This window comes from Emys orbicularis, chromosome 5, assembly GCF_028017835.1.
Source record: "Emys orbicularis isolate rEmyOrb1 chromosome 5, rEmyOrb1.hap1, whole genome shotgun sequence".
NCBI lineage: Eukaryota > Metazoa > Chordata > Testudines > Emydidae > Emys > Emys orbicularis.
The window spans coordinates 67,430,557-67,457,056 of NC_088687.1; the positions used below are offsets into that span (position 1 = coordinate 67,430,557).

The 26,500-nt window shown below is 43.4% G+C and overlaps 1 pseudogene; it reads left to right on the plus strand.

The window, feature by feature from the left end:
* Positions 1–17,760: 17,760 nt before the first annotated feature.
* Positions 17,761–19,324, plus strand: LOC135879665 (uncharacterized; annotated as a pseudogene).
* The last annotated feature ends 7,176 nt before the right edge of the window (positions 19,325–26,500 follow it).

Here is a 26,500-nt window from a genome sequence, read left to right on the forward strand (position 1 = left end):
CCGAGTACATCCCCCTGCACTAAGGCAACATCAAATAAATCTAGACTACTCCTGACGGGTGTTTCTGTAACGTGTTCTTAAAAACCTCCAATCCTCCTTGGAAAACTATTCCAGAGCTTAATTACTGTGAAGTTCTGTTGTGCAAACCAGACCAGTGAGAGGTTGTGTCTCCACCTGCCCTGCAACCTGAGGTGCCTCACAATGCTTTGTTATTGTAGTTCTGAACCTGGGCCACTCACAAAAAGGCTAACATCATGTAGGTCACACCCTGAATATCTGTGCATAGCTGCAGCCCTTGTCCAGCAGCTCGGACCTCAGCCGCCTATCAGCGGCACTCCAGTCACTCTGATTTTCACCAGCCTTGGCTACTACTTGCAGGGTGACCCCCAAACACACTTCCAGTCCCAAATTTTCCCCCAAAGCGTGTGTTCGCCACAGTCCAGGATAGGGATGGACAGTTAAAAGTCTGTTGTTCCTGTAAAAAGGTCAATAATCAGTCTGTTACTTTAACTGTAGCTACTAAACGGTTCAGTTTAAACAGCACTGAATTGGTTTAAATAAAAAAAAATCACAAGACAAGATTTTAAATGAATTCAAGCATCAAGTATTAAAGTCAAAAATAGTTACAAGATAAAACACTTTCTAACAGCTAAAACTTACTATGACAGACTTGGTTCAAGGTAAAATCCTTCCCACATGTACACAGCAACATGGCTTACCAAATTTCCAGGTCAGGATCGCCCCCTAAAGCCAAAGGGCTGGTTCCTTTGTCTTCTTAACTGAAAGAGAGATGGCTCTTTTATAGTCCTGTTAACCTTTGAAGTTGGTTCTTCTGAGAATTACCCCTCAAAGCAAAGTTTAATTAAAAACAGCAAAGAAGGCAACAGAGCATGGAGCCTCCTTCACCATCGGATTCCTTCTCCTCACTTGTGTTTGCTGAAACGTAAAATTTGCTTTGTCTCGTGCTATCTCCTCTCCCTGCTGTCTCAAGGACCCTGTTTGCTACTTATATGTAAACAGAGGTAAACATTTCTTTGTGGACATTACTTCTGCCTGAGCAGGGCTGTGCAGTTTGGAACATGCACCAATATAGTTAGACAGGGATTTCATGCCTTCAATAATGTTGCTACATACAGGTCACCATATTATTTACTCGCTAATTATTAGTTTTCAAATGATACCTAACAGGGCACATTTTGTATAAATATTATTACAATACAGACTGAATGAAGTTTGTGATGACTGGCATCAGAGGAGAATGAATCTGCTACTCTGATTCAGAGTACTGCTAGTGTGTGGGTGTGCCCTACCCAGAAGCGCCGCCAGCTTTTCTGCCGCCCTAGGCGGCGGAAGATCCCGCCCCAAAATGCCGCCCCCCACATAGGCGGCGGAAGGTCCCGTCCCAAAATGCCGCCACAGTCTCCGCCCCTCAAATTGTAGCACCCTAGGTGACCGCCTAGGTTGCCTAATGGGTTGCGCCGGCCCTGGCCCTATCTGTGCATGGCACTGTCACTTGCACATCAGACTTAGCAGCCATAAAATAACTCATCGGTCTCAAGAATAAACATGCCCCTTAAAAAAAAAAAAAACACAACCACTCAGCTTTCCTCATAGGTTTTCTAAACTTCACCTCTTATTTTTGTTGCTCTCCTCTGAACTCTAATTTATCCACCTTTTCCTAAAGCATAGTGCCCAGAATTGGACAGATTTCCACCTAAGAACTCATCAATGCTGAAAAGAACAGGACAATAATCTCTGGTGGCTTACATACGACTCTCCTGTTAATACACCTCAAAATGATTTTAGCCTTTTTGGCAACTGCCTTGCATTGCTGAAACGTTCAATTTGTGATCCACTATAAACTCCAAGATCCCTTCCAGCAGTACTTCTGCTTACCCAGTTATTTCCCATTTTGTAGTTGGGCATTTGATTTTTTCCTCCCTATGTGTAGCACTTCACATTTGTCTTTACTGAATTCCATTTTCTTGATTTCAGACCAATTTTCCAACAACTTTGTCAAGGTCATTTTGAATTCCAATCCCATCTAAAGTGCTAGCAACCTCTGCCAACTTGTCATTATTCAGAGATTTTATAAGCACACTCTTCACTTCATTAGCCAAAGTTATTAATGAAAATATTGACCAGTCACAGACTCAGGACTAACCTGTGGGACCTCACTAGATTCATCCTTCCAGTCTGACAGCAAACCAATGATAACTACTCTTTGAGTATGATCTTTCAACCAATTGCACACCCACTGTGGCACTATGCCCCCATATTCTTCATAGTGATAGTTATAGGATTATGGCATAACTGATGTATTTTATGCAAGATAAGGCATGTGAGACATCATTGGAAAGGTTATAATTTACTGAATATGATTATCCTGTTTGTATGCATGTATCATTTTTGTATCTGAAGTTAGGAATATGGTCTATGCATCTATTACAAATGTGTTTACCTGGGGATGGAGGGGAGTAACATCACTGTGGTTTGTTCTTCACTGACTCCCCGCCCAAGAAAGAAGACTGCTGGAAACACCTGAGAAACAAAAAGGACTGAACTAGTGGAAGGGCTGAACCCAGGCTAGAGGGTGGTCTAGCCGGTGAATGGAATATCTGGAGTTTTAAGCTGCTAGAAAGTTTGCAGGGAGTCTTGAAAGCAAGCTGCACTGCCTAGAACAACATTTAGGGAACAAAATTTAGAGAATTTGCTTCTCATATCCAATTTCATTAGAGTATTAAGGGTGGATTGTGTTTTTGTTTTATTTGCTAGGTAATCTGCTTTGATCGGTTTGCTATCCCTTATAATTACTTAAACATCTCTCTTTTAGTGAATAAACTTGTTTCGTTTGGTCTAGAACCAGTGTGTGTGGAAATCAATTTGGGGCAGTAAACTGTATCTATCCCTCTCCACATTGAGGGAGGGGGCAAATTTAATGAGCTTACGCTGTACAGTTCTCTGTGCAGTGCAAGACAGTACAATTTGGGGTTTACCCTCTAGAGAGGGGTGTGCACTTGAGTACTGGGAAATTTCCTTAGCTGAGCCTTCCCATGCAGAGCTGATTTCAGGGTCTGTGTTTCTGTAGCTGGGTGTGTCCCTATCTGTGTGCTAGTGAAAGTGTGAGACTGGGAGCATGTCTGCAGCTTGTCACAACATTGAAGGGTGAAAGGGACCCCAGGCTGGTGGGTCAGTCGGGCTCAATGGTGCCCCTGTTCCAGGCAGCACCTCAAAGGGGGGTGGGGACCTGTCACACCCACCTTATAGTAATTTCACCTAGACCACATGTTTCTACTTTACATACAAGAATGTCATATAGGACAGTGTCAAAAGTCTTACTAAACCCAAGAGCTATCGTGTCTACTGCTTCCCCACCGCCATCCACTAGGCTGGTAACCCTGTGAAAGAAGGAAATTAGTGATTTGACATTATTTGTTCTTGACAAATACATGCTGGAGATTCCTTCTAATCCTTTAGGTGGTTATACATTGGTTGTTTAGTAATTTGTTTCCGGTACCTTTCCACGTACTGAAGTTAGACTGATGGGGCTATAATTCCCTGGGTCTTTTGTCCCCCCTTTTAAAGATAGGAGAAACATAGCAACTTCTTCAATCCTCTGGGGTCTGACCCATCTACCAGGAGTTCTTGAAAATAATTGTTAATGGTTCCAAGATTGCTTCAGCTAGTTTCTTAAGTACCTTAAGATGAATTTCATCCAGCACTCCCAACTGTATTACTTCTAACATAGCTAGATATTCTTTAACCTATTCTTTCCCTATTTTGGCCTATGTTCCTCTCCCCTTGTTAATATTAATTGTGTTGAGTAGCTAATCAGCATAACCTTTTTAGTGAAGATTAAAGCAAAATAGGCATTAACTCAGTCTTCTTGAGGTCATCATTTCTCCTTCCCTGCTAAGCAGAGGACCTACACTTTCCTTCATTTTTCCTCTTTCTCCTAATGTATTAAAAGGCAATAAGAAGAAGTTCTTTAATTTTGCTTGGTTGGTGTAATTTATTTTGTACTTTAGCCTTTCTGATTTTGTCCCTTCATGGTTGTTCTAGTATTTTGCACTTCTCCTTAGCACTTTGTCCACATTTCTACTTTTGTTAGGATTCCTTTTAGATGTTCAGGTCATAAGGAACTCCCGGTAGAAGCATATTGTTATCTTTCTATTTTTTAATCTTACCTTTGCATCAGAATACTTTGCTGTTGTGCCTTTAATATGGTCTCCTTGAGAAACTGTAAGCTTTCCTGAACTCCTTTATCCCTTAGATTTTCTTCCCATAGGACCTTACCTACCAGTTCATGAGTTTGTTAAAGTCTGCTTTTTGTTTTTTAAGTCCATTGTTCTTATTCTGTTTTGCTCATGTTTTCTTTCCTTAGAATCAAGAAATCTATCCTTTCATGCTCATTTTCATCCAAATGCTCTATTTTCACAACCAATTCCTCCCTGCTGGTCATAATTATGTCTAAAATGACTGTCCTCCTGGTTACTTCCTAAAACAAAATGTTGCCCCAATACTTACTGGAAATTTTCCATTTTACCATATTACTTTTCTAACAGATGTCTGGATATTTATAGTCCCCATTAGTACCAGGTCTTGTGTTTTGGATATTTTGGTTATGTGTTCTAGCAATACCTCATCTACCTCCTCTTCTTCTGGCAAGTTGCAATGTAAATGGGGAATTAGGAAGTGTCCACATGAGGTCACTGTAACCCAGTGGACTACCTGGACATAACAATGGATGGTGCAGAGGTGTTTATGTCTGGCACTGCTTGTGGCTCCCCTCATCTTATTTCTCGTATCTCCAGTGTGAAGGAGGGGAGTGGGTCAGGAGTCAGGCTTCCACTCAGGCTTTCCAGACCTAAAGGGGGCATGGCGTTCACATCCACCCTCCGGTTTGCAGTGTGTGGGGCCCCGGGTGACATTTGAGAACTGCACCAAAACAAACCTGCCAGGTAGTTTAGAGTAGTTACTGCAATTCAAATCTTCATTTAAAGTTGCAGCCTCTGCATTTAATCATCCTCTGTCTGGGTCATGGGCACAATGACAATAGCCTTAAGTTTGAAAAAAAAACAAAAAAAACCACACCACTTGTTTTTAAAAAGTGTTTTGAGACTTATCAAATTATAGACATTTAAACAGTTACTGTTTACCAAGGCTTTCAGTGCATGAACAATTCTGATAACCATTTTAATACATTTTGAAGTCATTTGCTAAACACTGAAAGTTACCAAGAAATTTCACCACCTCCTCCCCAAATTGGTCCCTGAAAAACTAACATGGATTGTGGGGCTGACATTTCCCCCATTAAGAATTGACTCAAGTCCACAAACTTCCCTATGGGGGAGAAAAAAAAAGACACAGCTAGTCAATGGCAATAGTTTGTGTTTATTACTGATCTATCAATAGGACTCACGGAAGTCAACAGAATTCTACAGCTGAGGATCTGGCCTAATTATTAAACGTTGTTAGGGTTTTCTATAGCACTCGGCACTGTAGTATTTGAAACCTGGAAAACACAGCCACTGAAAGGCTCAATATCCTCTAACACAAGCTCAATATTAGATAAAGCAGTTGACTGCACCACACTTAAAGTGGGGCAAATGTTGGCTGGGCTTGCCGAAGGAGGGCAGCTGTGTTTTGTGACAAGGGGAAGGCCGGGGGAAAATGAGGTCAGAGACTGCTGCAAAAGGTGAACAGTGGTGAGCTTTGCAACGCTGACTCACCCCCCAGGAAAGTGAGGTCTGAAGGCCATAAAAGTTTCAAGCCCTGGGCGGGGGGAGCCCCTTTTGTTCCATGCAGCAGGCAAGGCAACAGCAGGCAGCAGAGAATCTAGACATGCTAAGCAGCATGGCTCCACATGGTCACAGGAGGGTGAGAGCAGGGAGAAGCTCCCCACTTCCCCAGAGAGGGACAGGCTCATTCCAGGTAGGAGCTGCTTCCAGGGAAGGTGAGTCAGCTAGTGTGATTGCTCAATGTCAGATCAGATCGCCAGGCATTGGGAGGGGAAGGGGAAGGAGGAGGGAGAGGAGGTAGCTTAGCTACCTCTCGTCCCAACCCTGCTTTTACCAAACGTGTGGGGAAATGGGTTTCGCCTCATTCCTGCTGTGGCCAGATTAGCACTGAGATAAATGTACCTTCACTGGGGGTGGGGGGTAACAAACGCTGCACAGGGCAGTCCTAGTGGGAGTGAAGGGGTAAATGGTGGCCCAGAGTGGGCTCACCACACCAGGGGCAAGGGGTTGTTACCAGGACAGGGGTTGGGGAACCCTATAGTGGTGTGTTAGGTCACCCAGGGAAGTCTCATGCACTGGGGGAAGGGGATGCTCCAGGGGAGATAACTATACATGCAGGTGAGCAGGCTGTTTGCTAGTGAGTTAGTCAGCAGTCATTTGCGGCAAGTGGTCAGTGAGGTTGTTTCCACAGTAATGCGGGGCTTCCAAAGTGCACTGGGCCACCCAGAACCGCGATGTTCTTTTACACTGAACCCAGGAGACGGGGCTGAGGCTGGTTCCAGGGATGAGTGTGCTTTGCAACCGACAAATTGGGGGGGGGGGGGGAAAGACAGGTGGCACAGGTGATATCCTTCCCTGCAATGTGTGGTGGTTGCACGGGCCTCAGGGAGGTGCAGGATCCAGGCTCAAATTGTACCATCTCAGAGTATACTGGAGGGGGACAGGAGTGAGCCTTGCAGGGTAACAAATAGGCCAGGGCCAGGAATGGGAGTCCCAGAATCCATATCAGACACATCTGGAGGGTGCACCCCTGCTGAAGACCCTAATGGTGTTATGCAGCTGCTGCAAGCTAATCTGAAGTTGCTACAACAGCTTCAGGCATCTGTGGGTGATGAGTCTGGCCTGGGTTCCAGGAAAGGCCCAGCACGGGCATGAGTTTGGGAGTAGGGAGACAGGCAGGTGGGGAAGACCGCCTCCCCCCCCCCCACACACACACAGGTGTGGCGGGGCAGCAGTGCGGTGGAAACCCCTGGGCACGTCAACTCACTGATCGTTGACAGATAGCCTTCCCAAGCATGGTTATGCTGGGGTGGGTTACCTGATGGGAGTTCACCTGCTCAGTACAACTAAGGATAAAATCCTAAGTGGGGTATGTGGACATATTATCCCTCTTGCACAGGGAGGTGTTGACAGAAAGTAAGCTGGAACAGAGAATACAGAATAAGGAGTTATCCAAGAGGCCATGGGTGCCTAGAACGTTGGAAAATTGGGAGGCTGCCTTCCTTATTTATGCAGGTGTTATAGTACAGGCTTACCCAGAGAGAAGCTCAGCCTTATTTAAGTATATGGATAGAATCAGGCAGGCATACGTCTGGGAGCATGTCTTGGTTTAATTATGACGAGCAGTTTCGATTAAGGGCAGCAACACAAACTGGGATCCGATGGCACATACTGCATCACACACTGTGGTTAGAGTGGATGACTCCGAGGGGAAAAAGATTTCACATGGATCGTGGCCTGTTCCTTCCACTGCAAACTCAGGAGGGGCACAAGTCACATAATATTTGTTGGGCATTTAATAGTTTTTTGCAGCCCCTGTAGATATGTGCAAGATATGTTTTGGGACCCATTCAGCCCATTCTTGCCGGAGCGGTAGGGGACAATTGCAAGGGGAAACAGAACTGGGGGTGGCTCAAGTGCCAACCACGGGTTTGGCTCAGTTGGAACAGGTTATGGGGGACAGAACACAAGCTGGGGAGGTGGATGAGTTGGTGGTGATGCAATAGGCACAAGCACTAACACCAGTGTTAGGGTAATCCCACAGGAGAACCTTTAACAAGGCAAATGGGATATATTTGTGGGACGGGTTTACTGTGGGATTTCAGATCCCCTTTGTGTGGAATAGGACTTGTGATCTCAAAAAAATTGAAGTCAGTAACTGGGATGGGACATACTGTTCAAGAAATGAAAGAATGAAAGGAGGGCAGGGCAGCTGGGCCATTTGACCAATTACCTTTAGAAAACTTGAGGGTTTCCCCCTGGGTTTGGTCCCCAATACCGATTAATCCAGGGACATACCGATTAATCTGAGTGGTCCAGGGACATACCGATTAATTCATCGCCTGTCATACCCATGAGGTAGCTCTGTTAATGATGGGATAGACCTGATGCTATGTTCTGTGTGCTGTTCCTCCACTGACGAAGCCGTTCGCATGGTTAGGGCTTCTGGCCCGGGGGCAATAATGGCTAACTGATATCAAGTCTGCTTTTTGACTGCTGCCGGTGCACCCATTGGATTTTGACCTTTTAGGTTTCTTTTTTGAGGGACAATTTTATTTTGACTATGGCTATGCCCATGAGCTGTTTGGTATCCTGTTCAGCATTTGAAAAATTTAGTACAGTGTTGCACCAGGCAGTGGTGCAAGCAGCAGAACTATACCAACTAGTGCATTATTTGGATAATTTTTTGTTTGCAAGATGAGCTGGGACAGATGATTGTGTTTACCTATTGGACACATTTCAGGTCCCCGGGGGGAGTGGGGGGGAAAAGAGCGCACACAACACATAGAGGGCCTTTCCATTACATTGACCTACCTGGGGATCAAGCTGGACACGAGAGGGCATACCACAACTCCCTCAGGATAAGCTTCAGGAGCTATTGGGGTTGCTCAGGAGAGCAGTCGGAGCCAAAAAACTCATGCCACAAGACCTGCAATCTATTCTGGGGCACCTCAACTTTGCCTGCATGGTTGTAGCCCCGGGGAAGGCATTTTGTGCCCAGATGGCAGTGGCAACAGTGGGCATAGCCAGGCCACACCATTACATACAAGTCACTAGAGAGATAAAGCAGGATTTGAAGGTGTGGGAATGTGTTTTATCAAGGCAGGTGGTGTGCCCAGAAATGGTCTGCCATCTGGACGCAAAACAGGGTTGTTTGTGATACAACTTTCTTGGAATCCCTCCCCCCACATTTTAGTTGTGGTGGTTATCTGGGGACTGGAGCTGGCTAATAAAAGGGTGTGTTTCTGGTGCGACAACATGGCAGTGGTACAGGTTATCAATCACCAAACTTCCATATAGCACAGGGTTATGAAGTTGGGACATTTGTTCTACAATGTTTAAACCTCAACATCTGTTTTCTTCCAAGCACGAGCCGGGCATGGATAATGGCATAGCAGATGCCTTGTCTCCTTTCCAGTTTGACAGATTTCGTGAGCTTGCTCCAAGATCTAGCAACGAATCAATGCAGATGCCGCTGGCTCTATGGAACCTCAGCATATGATGCAGTCAGTGGCATGGAGATTCTTGGCTCCAGGCACCCCCACTCCCCACCATGCTCATAGCCCACCTTAACCCTCCTATGAGGGGGGTGGATGGTAAGATCCAAGCCATGGGTTGGCTGGTGGGACCTGGATGGAAGATAAAAGGGGGGCTGGTGGAATGATTTGAATAAACATGGATTTGTACGCTTCATCTACCAGGTAGTCCTAGACATCTATATAATAAAGTTGCAGCCTGACTAAAAATCCATATCAAGTGTCTCCTGTCCTCCTTTCGGTATACCTAGACAATGAACTTCCCTCTCAAATAACTTGATGCTGCTAGCAGTAGCACATTGTACTGCCAAATAGAAGAGCGGAGTATAATTGCCTAACTTGGGTATTCACTCCTTGGTCCAAAAGTAGTCAGGAGATGTACAAGTCAGTGAGCAGTCTCTCACAATAATCAGTTGAAAAGTTTGCAGGAAGATTTAGAAGCAGCGTTTTTGGCTCCAAATGGAGTTCTATCCATTTCTCCTGAGCTTGAAACTGCCTTGCAGAACAGGGTCTTAAAGGCACAGAAAGACATGCAGACAGACATTGCATAAGCCTTCTGTGGTTATGTATACACTGAACACAGAATTTAATTGTTTGACCTGCCTAACTGAAGATGAATCTATTTCAAACAAGAATGGGGCATCATCTTTTCTCCAATATAAAAAATTAAATTCTGCAATAAGAAGCAAGATAGGTAGATTTGATTTGAAGTCTCATGCTTCATAGGTTTATAAATATCTGCTATGGCAAGCTGGTCTCTTAAGTATGAAAAGCTCACAGAGCTGATGAAGTAAATCCCACAGAATGCTTGTAATCAATCTCAGAGATCTTACATGTATGAGTATATGATACTGCAGCAGATGGCACGAATAGCCTCATCCATGAAGGAGTGCAACTACTCTGTGAATGTGGGGGAATCCATGTCAATACTCAAATGAACTAGCACAGCTATTCTGAAAGACTGAGCAAATGGAATTAAATAATTTTTCTAGGGAAATTGTATGTGACGTATGCTGTAAAACAATGCATTTTATGAAGCAGCAAATCTGTAAGCCTCCTAAACACTATTAAACAATTGGCATGACCTTGGGTTTCTAATTTGCAAGTATTTTTAGAAATCCATAACTGCCATAATTGATTAAACTTTCCGTTACCATAGTTAACAGCCTTGTAAAGCTTCCATTATTCTTGAGTAATTGGTAATAATGTGCTGTTGTTCTAATGGACACTTGTGCATGACTGCAATATTAACAATTTACCCTTTGATTTTAGCACATTATAACTAACAGGAAATAGTATATCAATTTTCAACTTTGTATATTTGGCATAACTTCAAATCATCTCCTCCCTTTGTTAGAGGATATGTTCTGAATGCTTGAAATCATGGAACTTGCCTACAGCCCAAACTAATGAATTAATTATTTAATGAAATCTGCAGAATAAGAAGGAAAATTATTAACCTAAAGGCTGCCTACATTCATCAAATAGGAATAAAGCTGGGAAGCTTAACAGCTTTGACTTTATTAATGAACTCAAACCACTAACAACAGAAGTCAACTTAATCATGCTTTATTTTTAACATATTCTTATAATTATGATGCAAGCAGTTAATACCTGGAATATACTATTTAACCAGGAGTGGGTTGGTTATTAAGGAAACTGGATATTTACTAATCAATGGAAATATTTTTAATTCATATTTTTCCAAGTACACCTCTACCCTGATATAACGCTGTCCTCGGGAGCCAAAATTTTTTACTGAGTTATAGATGAAACCGCGTTATATCGAACTTGCTTTGATCCGCCGGAGTGCGCAGCCCTGCCCCCCCTTGGAGCGCTGCTTTACCGCGTTATATCCGAATTCATGTTATATCAGGTCGCGTTATATCGGGGTAGAGGTGTATACTTTCAACATATTAAAGTATTCAGTTATTACCATAAGCCATCTGTGTATTATCTATGTTCAAGAATGGGGAAAAATAGATCTATATTAGCTCCCCTTGAAAGTGATTTTTTGTCCATTACACAATTCCTGTAGATATCCAACCTCAAAACAAAATGTATCCTCCCTGATTCGAGTCACCCTTTGTTACTTAAGATAGGAGTTGCTATAAAAGCCAGAGGCAACCCTCAAACTACCACCTTCTCACATGAATAATATAACATGAACGCATCAGGAGAGACCATCTTAATTAGGCAGCATTTGTAGTAAAACACTCCCAAAGCCTCTCCAGAGATAGCAAGAACAATTCTGTTGCAACTTTGTTAGAAGACCATCACTCCTAATAAATGACTATTCTTTTGAGTTACTACTGGTTGCTTCAGTCAAGTCTCACTGTCTATTTCCAAAGCGGATAGTTACCTGCATTTCCAGGTTAAACAGCAACTACTGATCAACCTTCCACCATCCAGCTCCAAATGGAATGGGGCACTCTTGGTGAATCCCTATGCAATGAAACATGAAAGACAATATGGCACCATACATTTTCATCTTTGCTCAACCTATATCTATTTCAAAATTAATTCATCCTAGCATACACCAGACTGCAGAATCAACAACTTGCTGGAGCCTCAACCTCTCACTCATAATACACTGTCTTTGTGCATATGAGGGAGGAAGTCATATTGTTCTCTAGTGGCTGGCCTGATAATTACCTGTTACTATTACTACCATCTACTACAGTGTGTCAGATGTTCAACTGCATGCGTTTTTTCAGTGTGCTGTCCCAGCTCTCCACAGATAGTGGAGATAGCAGACTTCCATTGAACTGCCCAATAAATCCACAGGCTCTGTTTTTAGTGAAAGCACCTGGCCAGGTTTATTGTCAATGAGGCATGGTCCTAGTATCTTGCAGACTCTGCAGAATCACTAACACATGTATGCCCGTTACAATGGACCAGCTCAGTGTATGGCAGGACTTTCTGTTCCTCCCTAGGCCAGACGAAGACATTCCCTCTGAGACTATTTTATATACCAACACAAACAAGTTACGTATTGCCCTTCTGACATGGTTAGTTGCCACCCTCTGATGTGGCTAGCTACCACCCATCACCTTGTACATGTTGATTCAATCAAAACCTCTCTCTCTCCATCATACTGTCATCCTGATCTTATCTTTGACGAGCATGCTTGTACCATTCTTGGTAACGGACGTTCTGGTACTGCCCTTCTGGAATGTGTTTGCGTGAGTGTTCCATGCCTAGCACTTATTAGGAATGTGTGTTTCTTCACTATCAGCCCTGTTCTTGCCAGGTTCTGTGAGTGTGCATGCAGGCAGGCAGAGCCTGACTTTTGCTCACAGTCTGTTTTTGCTTAATTTCAGGCCTCAGGCCTCTGATACAAGGGCTTATGTCTCAGGCTCTCTTTCTACCACTGTGTTCACCTTTAGTTCAAATAGTGAAAGGATGTGTTCGTAGTTGAAAGTAAGGGTCCAATTCTTGCTCCTTGTATGTGGGTATATACTGTGTTTGATTTATACACTAACTGTGGGCTTATCTACATGGTGAACACACTAAACACTTCCTAGAGCACCCAATATAGTACTGAGGCTACAGTAACATACTCTAGGGAACTTTCACTGTATGCCAGCAGGGTCCACAGAAGCCAGTTAGTGGACAATATGCTGGTGCACATTAGAATTTATATTCCAGATAGTGCAAATTAAGGCACTGTGTAGACAAGCCCTGTGTCTGTTTATAGCTTTTACTACAGATTAGCACCCAGCTGTTGGACCTGAACTGTGGACCTCAGATGTTCAGGACAATCATTATCTTACAGGGAGGTGTTTATAGAGTAACTTACTGACTTGGGATCAAAAACAACAAACTCACATAACCCAACTATTCTCACAATGACCTTTGCACTTCTTCCATTCTATCCTGTGCATAGATAAGATACTTCTCAAACTGATACACCAGACAGACAACTAGCTCCTCGTGTCAGGGGGTAGCCATATTAGTCTGTATCCACAAAAACAAGGAGTCCGGTGGCATCTTAAATACTAACATTTATTTGGGCATAAGCTTTTGTGGGTAAAAAATCCTCACTTCTTCAGATGCATGGAGTGAAAGTTACAGATGCAGACATTATATAACGACACATGAAGAGAAGGGAGTACTTTGTAAGTGGAGAACCAATGTCCGCAGGGCCAATTCAATCAAACAATTCAAACTAGCTTCTCGTTGTTCAAGTCCCTCCTCAATGCTAACTTTGGCTGTGATGCCTACAAAAGTTAGCCAGGTAGTAATTGTAGGTAAAAGGGCAACAGGGATAATTTCTGCATACACAAACTGCACACACACCTCACAATACAAATGTCATTTCACTCAACTTGTTAATTGCATCCCTTTCTCACACCTTTTGCTAGGTTTTTGTCTTTCATGTTGTAAGATCGAGTAGTCATAATATGTCCACTAGTGGCTGGCTAAAATAAAGAATTAGAGTCCTACCAGTGCTATGAGGTACAAAAGACCTCCTCTAGTGCAAACGTTAGTAGCCTGTATTTTTTGAATGTGAAGTATCAGGTTCTAGGTCTTGGCTCCACAGGTCTGTCACACATACTGTATGTATATGATTTATATATTAATTCTGCCTGTTGGAAACAAATAATTGTTATTTCAGTAGCACATATTTGCCAGAACCTCTAGCTAAAACCATTCATCTGTACCCGTATATGAGAAGCCCTTAATTATTCATTCAGTTATCCCTATACCTTCACAGTCTGATTGAGGATAACCCAGTAAGAGTTTTGAGGTTAACGTGACACAGTAGTAAAAGTGCCTGAGCTCAATCTACACAATAGTTAACATCCTTGTAACAGAGTGATACTCTTGTTGAAAAAAAGGGATAAGAAATTTCCTATTGTACACAGTCCCTTTTGTGTTGTGTTATGTGACTAGTGATTCTGGATGCATAGATTTCTGGGTGCCAAATTACAAACAGCTTAAAGGGATCTCAGAGGACAGTTACTCAGCACTTTCTGAAAGTCAGGTACATTTAGATTTTCTTAACTTGCATACCCCAAAATCTAAGCACCCAAAATCTTTAGTCATCTTTGAAAAAGGTCAGTCTACTTTCCCATTATATATAAAAAATATCTAGGATGAGTATTTTCATTTCTTGAATATGAGTCAAGTATTGTATGTAAGACACAAGAGTTATTTGTTCCATTCTACTTTGTACTGGTGAGGCCTCAGCTAAAGTGTTGCATCCAATTTTGGGCACCACACTTTAAGAAACATGTGACCAAAGTGGAGAGAGTTCAGAGGAGAGTGATCTCAATAATAAGAGGTTTAGAAAACCCAACCTATAAGCAGGGCCAGCGCTATCATTAAGGCCAACTAGGCGGTTGCCTAGGGCGCCAAGATTTCGGGGCGCCGAAAAGCAGCGCCCCCAATTTATTTATTTATTGATTGATTGATTTATTTTTTTTACAATGTTCTAGCAGCCGCTGCGCTGGGAGGGAGAGGGAGCCGGCAGCGCGTTGACATGGTGTGCGGCTCAGACTCCCTCTCCCTCCCAGTGCAGCGGCCGCTCCATCCCATGCGATTCCTGTCATTGCTGGCGGGGGCGCCGGCGGCTGGGCAGAGCTCCACAGCTCTGCTTAGCGCACGTGGCACGAGCCCGGCAACGGGCGCGACAGCAGGGCTTGTGGAGGAAACAGGCTGCTGCCTCCTGGCTCAGCCTCCACGGTCAGCCCCAGCGGGGGGCACGGAGAAGAAAAGAGCCTCGGGCGGCGGTCTGGTGGAGCGGAGGAAGAAAGAGGACCCCGACGTCCATTCGTTGGGCAAGGTAAGCGCTTCCCCACAGCTCAGCCTCAGGCGTCTGTGCTCCTGCCCCCTTGGTCCTTGGCTGGTCCCTGGTCCTGCTCCCCTTGTGCATGGGCGGCTGGAGAGGATGGCAGCCTGCAGAGCTGAGCTGCCCCAGTGCCCCCCTCTCCCTGCCCCAGCCTCTGTCATGCCCGGTATCTGAGTTCGGGGCCGCCCGGGGGGGAGGGGGGGACAAGTGGGACAATTTGCCCCAGGCCCCGCAGGGGCCCCCACGAGTATGTCGGAGGCTCCTGGGAGAGGGGGTAAGCGGCATGGTGAGGGGCCAGGGCCAGGCAACCCCCCGACCCCATCCCCCCACAGCCCTGACCCCCAGCTCCGAGCCCAGCCCCTCTGAGCCGGGCACCCCCTGACTCCATTCCCCCCCCCAGCTCTGAGCCCAGCCCCTCTGAGCTGGACACCCCTGACCCCATCTCCCCACATCCCTGAGCCCAGCCCCTGTGAGCCAGGCACCCCCCAACCCAGAGCCCAGCTCCCCACCTAGCCCTGGGCAACAGCAGCACCACCCCCAGGCAGTGACAGCCCATTGGTACCAACCATCACCATCACCCAGCAACAGCCCATTATGTAATTGCAAATGTATACATACCATTACAGCTTTTAATGTTTTTAAATAATGTATTTAGTATATTTTCAAATTACTACAAATTAACTAGTGAAATACATTCAAAAATTATTTTTTACATTTCCAAATACATGTTACTGTAGTATTGCAACTTTTTTTATGGAAGGGGCCCCCGAAATTGCTTTGCCCCAGGCCCCCTGAATCCTCTGGGTGGCCCTGTCTGAGTTTTAAGCCCCGCTGCTGTGTTATGCCTGCAACAGGCAGGCCTAAGCCTGTGAGTGACCCCCATAGCAGCTGCCTGAAGAAGTGCTTGGGGGAATCACGCAGAAGGAGCGTGATATTTGTTTGAGTTCTCTCCTCATGGAGGCTGCGCTCCACTTGGCGCAGGACAGCAGTCTCAGCAGGACTTTAGGCCCAGCACCTTGCCTCGGTTTGTAGACTTGTAGTGCACCCCTGTCACCGGGCTCAGTCTGGCGCCGCTACCCCTCACCAGTGCCCAAGAAGCAGTCAAAAAAGTTGGATGGACTGGTTAGGTTAGTTGTCATGCTGTTGCTTGACCAGTGTAGAGACCACTGAATGCATAATATTCCTCTATGATGTTCTGTCCTGAGCAAACTTGGCATGTTATGAGGTAGTGCCTGTGAGGGACAGGTGTCTGTTTATGTCATCCAGCCATCATGTCTTAGGTCTTTGGGGGGGGGGGGGAGGGCTTTTCCATCCTGCTTTCATTGGATCAAAGTCAAAGATTATTCTCACAGGGAAGTTAGTAGGCATTTAGAGCAGATGAGCATACCACCACAGAGAGCACTTGGCAACCATTTGAGAGTGTCTAACCTATTTAGTTAGAAAATGGAACTTTTCATTCAAATTGAGTTTATACCATTTGATGTTTTTAATCATTTGGAGGTGCATGGCTGGTTGGACAGAATGGGTTCTGCAGCACTCCCAGTCAGATTTTGATATGAAGGAAGGAAGTATACATGACTAAAAAGGGTGTATTTCTGATTACAATCAACATTGCTGAATTTTAAGGGAAAGTCATCTTGATCTCTTAATCAATATTTACGTCAAACAGCTGATGATATTCAAATAGTGAATTATAGTAAGTGACATGTATTCTCTATCCTTTACTTTTAATAGGGAACAAGAAAAAGAACTGAGAGGAATAAAATTTCTTGTTTTTCCATTTTCAGTTGATGCAGCCTCATGGCAGATAAAAAAAAAAAAGTCTGGGGCACAATTTCGTAAGCGGAAGGCTGATAAGCAAAAAGAAGAAAGCAAGAAGGTTCGTTTCTGAAATATCTCCTTCCACTGGCCAGAGATGAAGGTAGTTCAATGCCAAAGGATCAAGCAGAGATGGAGGTGGGGATGGGAGTTTCACAAGTTGAAGAAGAGTTTGAAGAACATAATCTGAATATTGAAGATGAATCAAATGAGACACGCAAGGATCAAAACTTGGAAGACCGTGAAAGCGAAAATGTCACTCATTTGAATTTGAGCTTTAGTGATCCTGCTACTTGGGCCAAATGCGATGATCAAGACCAACAAATTCTGGTGGAACATGGGCCGGAACAAATTTAGCAGTTCGATTTTCCCAAAGATAGTAAGCAAAGAAAATTTGACAATTCATTACAAACGTAGACTTGTTAATGGAGAAGAAATGCACCGTCAGTGGCTGCAGTATTCCACATCAAGTGATTCTGTCTTTTGCTTCTGCTGCAAGTTGTTTGGCAGTAGTACTATTGGCATATCATCTCTTTCTGAAAAAGGCTCAAGGGATTGGAAAAACATGTCTGCAATTCTTTCAGGGCACGAGAAAAGCAGTGAACATTTGTCAAATGTTCACTGCTTTTCTCGTGCCCTGAAAGAATTGCAGACAAATGTTCAAACATGGAAGGAACTTGAACTGCGCTTGAAATACAAGAGAACAATTGATGAAGAACATTTGCGCTTGATTAAGCAAGAAGAAAAGTATTGGCAGCAAATACTAAAACGTCTGATTGCTTTGGTCAGAGTTCTTGGTGTACAAAACCTGGCCTTTCGGGGAACACATGAAAAACTGCACACTTCTGGTAATGGGAACTTCCTCTAATTTGTCGAATATCTAGCTTTGTTTGACCCGCTTATGGATGAGCATCTTTGCAGGATTAAGGACCAGGAGATGCATGTACATTACTTAGGGAAAGACATACAGAATGAGCTTATTCAGCTTCTATCCAATGCCATCAAACAAAAAAATCCTAACATCTGTTCGTGCTGCAAAATACCTTTCGATCATTCTAGATTGTACACCAGATGCAGGCCATGTTGAACAAATGACCATGATCATTTGGTTTGTGGATAGGCCTACTTCAGAGACCGAGAATGAGACTGAATCAGTATGCATAAAGGAACACTTCTTGGGATTTGTGTCGCTTACGGAGACAACTGGAGCTGGTATGACAGAAACTATTCTTCACCAGTTAGAAGAGATGTCACTGCCTATAGAAAACTTGCGTGGTCAAGGCTATGACAATGGGAGCAATATGAAAGGGAAAGAAAACGGTGCCCCGCGAAGAATTTTGGATATTAATCCACGAGCCTTTTTCGTTCCTTGCAGTGCACATTCGTTGAATTTGGTTGTTAATGATGCTGCAAAGTGTTGCTTGGAGGCAACCGCCTTCTTTGATTTAGTTCAACGTGTGTATGTGTATTTCTCAGCTTCTACACCTTTCTGGGAAGTTCTAACACACCATGTATCTAATCTCACAGTTAAACCATTGAGTGAAACAAGATGGGAAAGTCGAATCGATGCCTTGAAACCTCTTCGCTATCAGCTTGGTGACATCTATGATGCTCTGGTAGACATCTCTGAAGACACTACTCTAACAAGATCTAGCAATACGTCACAAGCTGATGCAAAGGCTCTTACAAAAGCCATTTCTAGTTTCAAGTTTCTTGTTTCTCTTGTTTTGTGGTATGACATATTGTTTGAGATCAACATGACTAGCAAACAACTTCAGGCAAAAGAATTCGACATATGTGATGACATTAATCAACTTGGAGAAACCAAGACGTTTCTTGTGGGCCGCAGAAGCAACGCAGCCTTTGAGAAAACATTGGTAGATGCAGGTGAACTTGTGGAGGAGTTGGATGTACCGGCACTTTTTGAACCAGATCCAATCCGTATTAGAAAGAAGAGGAAGCAGTTCACATATGAAGCAGATGACGAACCTATTTATAATCCAAAAGAAAAATTCAAAGTGAACTTTTACTTTGCAGTCATTGACACAGCAATACATTTGGTTGAAGAAAGATTCACATTGATGCAGCAAATTAGTTCAGTATTTGGCTTCATATATGATGTTTACAGTTTGCAAAATAAAACACCATCGCAAATTATGGAACATTGCTTGAATCTGGAGCAAGCTTTGCAACATGGTGAATCCAAAGATATTGATGCCTTTGACTTGTGCAGTGAATTGCAAGCTATTGCAAGACGAGTCCAAAGGAGTTCATCACCGCAAGATGTATTGAACTTCATATGGGAAAATAAGCTGCCAGATAGTGTCCCTAACACAGTTATTGCTCTTCGCATCCTTTTGACACTCCCAGTTTCTGTGGCCAGTGGTGAGCGAAGCTTCTCGAAGCTCAAGTTGATAAAAACATACATGTGAACATCAATGTTGCAACAAAGACTTGTTGGGCTATCTATCTTGTCAATAGAAAATGACATTGCTCACAGCATTGACTTGGAGGAACTTGTTTCTAAATTTGCTAAACTTAAAGCGTGGAAACATAAATTCTGTTACTCTGTGACCATGTATTGTGTATAATGTATGTGATTTATTTGGGGGGGCGGGTGTGCAAGGTGGAAGTTTCGCCTAGGGCGCAAAATATCCTTGCACCAGCCCTGCCTATAAGACAAGGCTGCAAGAACTGAAAAGACAACTACAGGGGACTTGATAACTCAATAATATTAAAGGGCTGTTATAAAGAGGATGTTGATCAATTGTTCTGCATGTCCACTGACAATAGGTCAAGTAGTAATGATCTTAGTTTGCAGCAAGGGAAATTTAGGTTAGATATTAGGAAAAAAAGCTTTTTAACTATAAGTAAGCACTGGAACAGGCTACCTAGGGAGGCTATGGGATCCCTATGATTAGCCTGTTCTTGAAAACCTGCAGATATACTCCAGTCAGGGATGGTCTAGGTATACTTAATCCTGCCTCAGTACAGGAAAACGCACCACATGACCTCCTGAGGTTCCTTTCAGCCTTACATTTCTATGATTAGTTAAATCAAGTACAAATAAAGTCTCCATGAAAGAGCACATTCACTCTAATGATCAGCACATGTGTACTGAAACACAAATTCGGAACTGCCTCCTTTTTGTTATTAAACAGTGTCTTAGAAGAAGTCCTAAAAACATTATTAGCCTAATGTACCTACAATGAGCCTGGATGAAAAATATTAAATGTTCATCAAACTTCTGAGAAATTGAGCAAAGAGCAGATTTGAGTTTGGTTCAACTTTTGGGTGAAGGTTTGAGTTGTGTCTTATTTTATCTGAAGGGGTTTTATCTTTTCCAAGTCTAAGACATATTTTATTAGAGACAATGTTAGATTTTAAGCAAATATCAGTAATCAAGTAATCCCAGAGCACTTCAGTAAGGGGAAAAATCTTCTGTTTTCCTAATGTACTGTAGCAGTAGCAACGGGCCACATCTATAGCTGTATGTGTCACGTGGGGGGGCGGGGGGGAGAGGAGAGAGAACCACCACACCCCCCCCCCCCAAACCTGTGACTTTCATGATTGTAAGGCCTCAATCAAGGATTACTATAATAAAATAAGATCAAGTAGATGGGTCCATAGAGTATTTAAGATTGTCTACCTTAACACAGATGAGAGTTAGGCATAAGCACAAGAAGAAAACCTTTCGAGTAGTTTAAGACAAACAACAAGTAGAGCCTTGAATCTGTCAGGGTGGTTTCTTTTCTTCAGGGGCCTTATTGTGTGTGGGAACTCTCAGGACCTAATTGCTTTAAATGTTTTTTTTCCTGTAAATGGTGCATGTAAGTTCTCCTGCTCTTATTGCATGAAGAGAAGAATTCAGAGGATAGCTGGATAAAAATGCAGGGGATAATCACAACCACACTAACAGAAAAAGAGAGCACAGTGCTTTTTGCAAAAGTGCAAAAATACATTAAAATATAGGGGGAAATGATACTGCCACAATTTCCAAATGATACCAGGTGTGGTAATTACTTCATTGGGAAAGAAATAAGTGGATGTGTGAAGTTATGAGTGTAATATAATCTCATTGAAAGGTGACAGGGCCAGAAAGAGTTAATTAACTCACAGACTGACCTGACCCATGGTTGAACTTTAGAGACTGGTTAGGAAGATATGTAAATGAATAGAACTTTGAAATGCAAGTCTGGATTGTTATAGGTAGAAGGGTAGGTGTTTGCTCAGGTCTTGTGATGTAAGCAAACAAGTCTTGTCTATTGCTATAGCTTTGATTCAAAGATCAAAAAAGGAGTATTAACATTTAGGAAGACACTTGAGTGAAATAGTATTATTGTCTATATGTCTCTTTGAAGGTTGTGGTAACCTGTATCTGAACTGTTTAATGGATAAATTACCCTGTGCTAATTTCCAGGATGTTTGGGAGAAGGAGAGTTAAGCCTATTGTTTTCTCAGGCCAAAAGGCTGCTGGAAATGTATAAGAACCCTGGGACACGATCCTTCTTCATCTCAGATCTGCTTTGGGTTTCAAGAGGGGGAAACCTTAAGCCATAAGGATTGAGATCCCCAGTCACTGAGTGGAGTCACCCTGAATATGGACATTGGACTATAACCTATGGACTATATCTAAAAGGACTTTTGGCAACTACAAGCTCATCTCTGCTATGTATCTGAACCTCAAGAATTGAATTCAAGTCTGTATGTATATTGATCTTTTAACCAACACTCTCTTTCCTTTTAATAAATTTTAGCTTATTTAATAAGAATTGGCTATAAGAGTGTATTTTGGGTAAGATCTAAGTTCTAATTGAAGCTGGGCGTGTGACTAATCCTTTAGGATTGGAAGAACCTCTCTTAGACGTTCAGTAATCATCATCATCATCATCATATCTGACATGTGTGTCTGGATGGAGGCCTGAGGCTGTGTACTTTAAGGAAACTGTGTGGTTTGGACTTCTGAGTAACCAGTAAGGTACTATAGAAGCTGTTTTGTGCTGTCTTGGTAAATCTGAGTATTGGAATATCCACCAGCGTTTGGGGTTTGTTTGCCCCATTCTGTTTGGGGTTCACCCTGATAGAGTGACCTCAGCTAGCTCCCACGGGCAGCATTGTCACAGAATGCCAAGAGAGTATAGTGAATTCCCAGGTTTCCCCCTCCCCACCCACACACAATTTATACACCTGAGCAGGTGTTTTTGATGGTAATATCATCAGAAAATCTTGCAGTTCACAGGTGTAGCTCCATTTTCAAAATGCCAACAAAGGCAGCTATGTTTGAACAACTTCAGCTAGCCAACAACAGTTTCTCTTCCTCCTGCTTCTCTCAAGACACTATTCCCATAGTATATACAGTAAAGAACTTTTTTGCTAAGGCACACTCACAACCTTGTCTAGAATGGATTGCATCCATTGGTATAGATAGCTGCATCAGTGCAACTCCTGGTCTGCACAGGCCAGGGCCCAATGTCTAGCAGGAGTAAGCTCACCTATCCACACCATCTGTCTGATTTGGTCCAACTACTAAATCATCTGAGCACCTCACCTCTTTAATATACTTGGCCTCATATCAGTGCTACCAAGTGATTTGCTTAACGTTACATATTGACCCTGTGGTAGGGCCAGGACTTGAACCCAGGTTTCCCAACTAGTAGGCTAGTGTCTGAACCACTGGCTTATCACGCCTTTCAAGTCCAATAGGGGTTTGCACCAATGCACCTATACCAACAGATGGCAGTTGATGGGGTCCAGCCCTGCTCACAGCCAAGGCCTTAGTCAATGGCCCAGGCAACACCTCATGACTGAACGTACCCCTGTGTTCAGACCCTATGCACCATTGTAATAATCTTTGTGCTAGGTATGCTTTATGAGGTATCATTTGAAATCTGATAACTCCCTGCTCAGTAATATTGTGAAATATATGTAGCAACATTATATGTAAAGTTATGCATTCCCCAAATGCTGTTGGTAGCAGCTGTTCAAACCCACATAGCCCTAGTTAGGTAGGGATGGTGAAGCAGGTCTATTTTAAAAGAATGAGTGTCTACCTCAATTTACATAAACAGTAAAAAAAGGTCCTGGAGACAGCCAGAGGGAGACATCCTAAACTCACCACCTTCTTTACTGTGAGTAAACTTCGCTTTGAGGGTGTGACGTTGCACTCTATATACGATTTTATGAAAATATGCTAATGTAACTGGAATATGCTTCATGCAAAAGGTCTCTTGTAAGGTAACATTACAAAGCTTATAATTTACTGAGTGTGATCATCCTATTTGTATAAATGTACCACTCTTGTATCTGAAACTAGAAACATGAAATAACTCTGAGGGCCTATTGTAATTATGCGAAATGTGGGCCATTAATGGTGGTTTGGAATATTGATGACTCCCATTAACCAGGACAATTGACTGAAGATGGTTCTGTTTTACCTGTAAGTCTTCCTGTATACTGTGCTGGCAAGTGGGTAATGAAGTATTACAGTGACATGTGATCATGTCACCTGAACTGGAATCCATCTTTAACCTGGTGTTTTTCCATTTGCGGGGGGAGGTGGTGGGAAACCAGAGGGACAAAGGATTCCCACATTATGCAAAAGATATACAAGTGAGTGGAACAGAACAAAGAGCAGCCATCATGAGGAATTCCCTAGCTACCACCTGAGCTGGAACAGGGGCTGTACCAGGGGAAAGGATTGTGCCCAGACTAGGAAGGTATCCAGTCTGTGAAAGAAACATCTCTGAGGGTGAGATCTTATCTGTATTCAGTTTCTTACTGTATTAGACATAGACTTGCGTGTTTTATTTTATTTTGCTTGGTAATTCACTTTGTTCTGTCTGTTACTACTTGGAACCACTTAAATCCTACTTTCTATATTTAAGAAAATCACTTTTTACTTATTAACCCAGAATATGTATTAATACCTGGGAGGGCACGCAAACAGCTGTGCATATCTCTCTATCAGTGTCATAGAGGGCAAACAATTTAGGAGTTTATCCTGTATAAGCTTTATTCAAGGTAACAGATTTATTTGGGTTTCAACCCCAGTGGGAGTTGGGCATCTGAGTGTTAAAGACAAGAACACTTCTGTAAGTGCCACGTCCCTTAACAGCTGTAGGCTTGACTGATTCAGACCCTGGGTCTGGGTTTGCAGCAGGCTAGCGTGTCTGGCTCAAACCAGGCAGGGCACTGAAGTCCTAAGCTGCCAGGGAAGGAGAGCAGGGGCAGAAGTAGTCTTGGCACATCAGTTGGCAGCCCCAAGGGGGTTTCTGTGATCCAACCTGTCACAGTGGAATCCTTTGTCCCTCTGGGTTCCCCCGCCCCCGCACTTCTCAATGCCACTTTAATTAAAAGTATTCCAATGTTGTGGTTAAATTGGGCTGTGTAGTAACTCCATTTAAAGTAATCAACGGTTAGATATTGTTCCCTTACAGGGGCAACAGACCTCCAATATCTGGACTATACAGGAGAAGGCAGGACAGTGCAGAATACATGGTTGGGGGAAATTTGGGACAGAGTTTTGGGGGTCATCCTGCAGGTAGAAACTAAGGCTGCTGGGCTCAGTGTTGCTAGCAGGCTGCAGCTATACTCAGACACTCAGGTTGTGACATACATGCTGTTTGTGAGGAGCCCAGGTTGGGAGCTACAGCAGAAAAGTTTTGAGAGACCCCCACATTTCAGGGTAGGTGGTGACAACCCCTCACTGATCTGGATTGCACCCCAGAATGTCATACACCTAAAAATCAGCTAGACCAAAAACGTCTTGTCTGTTGTAAGTGGGGGTAGAATTGTCCCCGCCAGCGACTCTTACCAGCTTCAGATCACTTGTTAATGATATACTGGCACAGATGTAGTTGCAGAAGTGCTCTCATGCTCCTGGTGCCCCCAAGCATCGGTCCACATAATGGGCTGTTTTGGGACCAGAGAATACCAGCGTCTAAGGGGAATCCAGCCATGCCATTGGCACTGGTGGATATGCATGGATAGTACAGGAGCTTTCCACAGTTGCTCTGAATCACCTGAGGAATCCTCTACCCAGGAATATTCCTCTAGGATCTTGATCTGCCAGATTTAAGGAAGTTTTGCATCAGCAGAGCAATGCCATTTTGCACTCATTCATTATACAAGGAGTTTTGCACCCCACTTGAATTAGAAATTTGGTTGAGGCATATTAAAATATTGTATGTTTTAATGTAGGAAATTGTTTAAATTCTGATCTAATAAGTGTATGATTTTTTTGGAGGGCTAAATCTACTAAGGATAACAATTTTGCTAGAGGCGCAATCCTAAGAGGAGGTAGCAGCAACCATGTATGTTGCTCCTCTAAAAGTGAATAGTTATTGAAGTTAGTCAAATCCAGAGAAGACTGAGCAACTTCAGAGGACCCGCCCAAGCTAGGTGATTGGACAACAATGGCAGATGAAGTTCAAATGTAATAGTAATACACTGATAAATGCAAAGTAATACACATTGGAGGGGGAAATCTGGAGTACTCGTATCTTACAGGGTTCCAAGTTAACATCAATTCAGGAAGAGAACCTGGACATCACTGTGGAAAGTTCTATGTTTGATGTGCAGCTGTGGTCCAAAAAGCCAACAAGATAGTAGGATGTACAACAGTGGTCCGCAAACTTTTTAACTCATGCACCCTGTCAAGGCTGATTCCCCACTCTGGCACTTTGAGTGCAGAAGGTGGGGGCCTGCAAGGATTCTAAAAATTAATACTGGCTACTCCAGGATGGTATTAAACTCCCAAGGTTACAGCTTCTCTCTGACCTTGGATGGGTAGATGCTGCCACAGCCCAAGTGCAAAAAAACCAGGAAGGAGCACTTGGGAATTCCTCCCTGTGGGGTAACCTCAAGCCCTTTCACACACCCCTCCAGCGAAGAGCTGAGAAAGAAAATAAAGGAAATCAGCTGTTGCCACCAGCTAATTAAACACATGTACAAACTGTTAGGACACAAAAAACCCAACCCTGTTCTTAAAAAAGGTAAATTTTATTTAAAAAAAAAAAGAGAAAGAAAATACATCTGGAACTTAGGCGATTGCTAGATTTAAAAAGAGCAAATAATATAATTAAGCAACAAGAATGGTTTTCTTGAGGTCCTTAATGGTTACAAGCAAAACAAAGCATTTGAGGGTTAGCAGAGGAGTCCACAGGCCTTACAGAAATAAAAAAAAAAGAAACCTAATCACATCTTTCTAGACATTTCCTGATCTACTTACATATCTGGGGCTTGAAATTGAGTCATTTCTAGCTATGATCTGGTGATTTTCATAGCTCCAGCCCTGTCTCTTCTCTGTCCCCTCTCTCTGGAGAACGAACAGACAGACAAAGGGAAAGTCTGTCGCCCCCCCCACCCATTTTAAAAAAGTTCTAGCCCTCCCATTGACTCTTTTGGTCAGGTGCCCACTCCCTTCCTTTTACCTATGGGCTTTTTTAACCCTTTACAGGTAAAGAAAGTGGAGAAAGCTACAAAACCCCTGTTAGTAGCTAAACTGGCTGGCTGGGTGTCCATAAAAGGGAGCTACCCCTCCTCCCCCCATTTATCACACACCCCCTTACTCCTGTCCACACCATCTCCAACCTCCTGGAGCTGGGGCC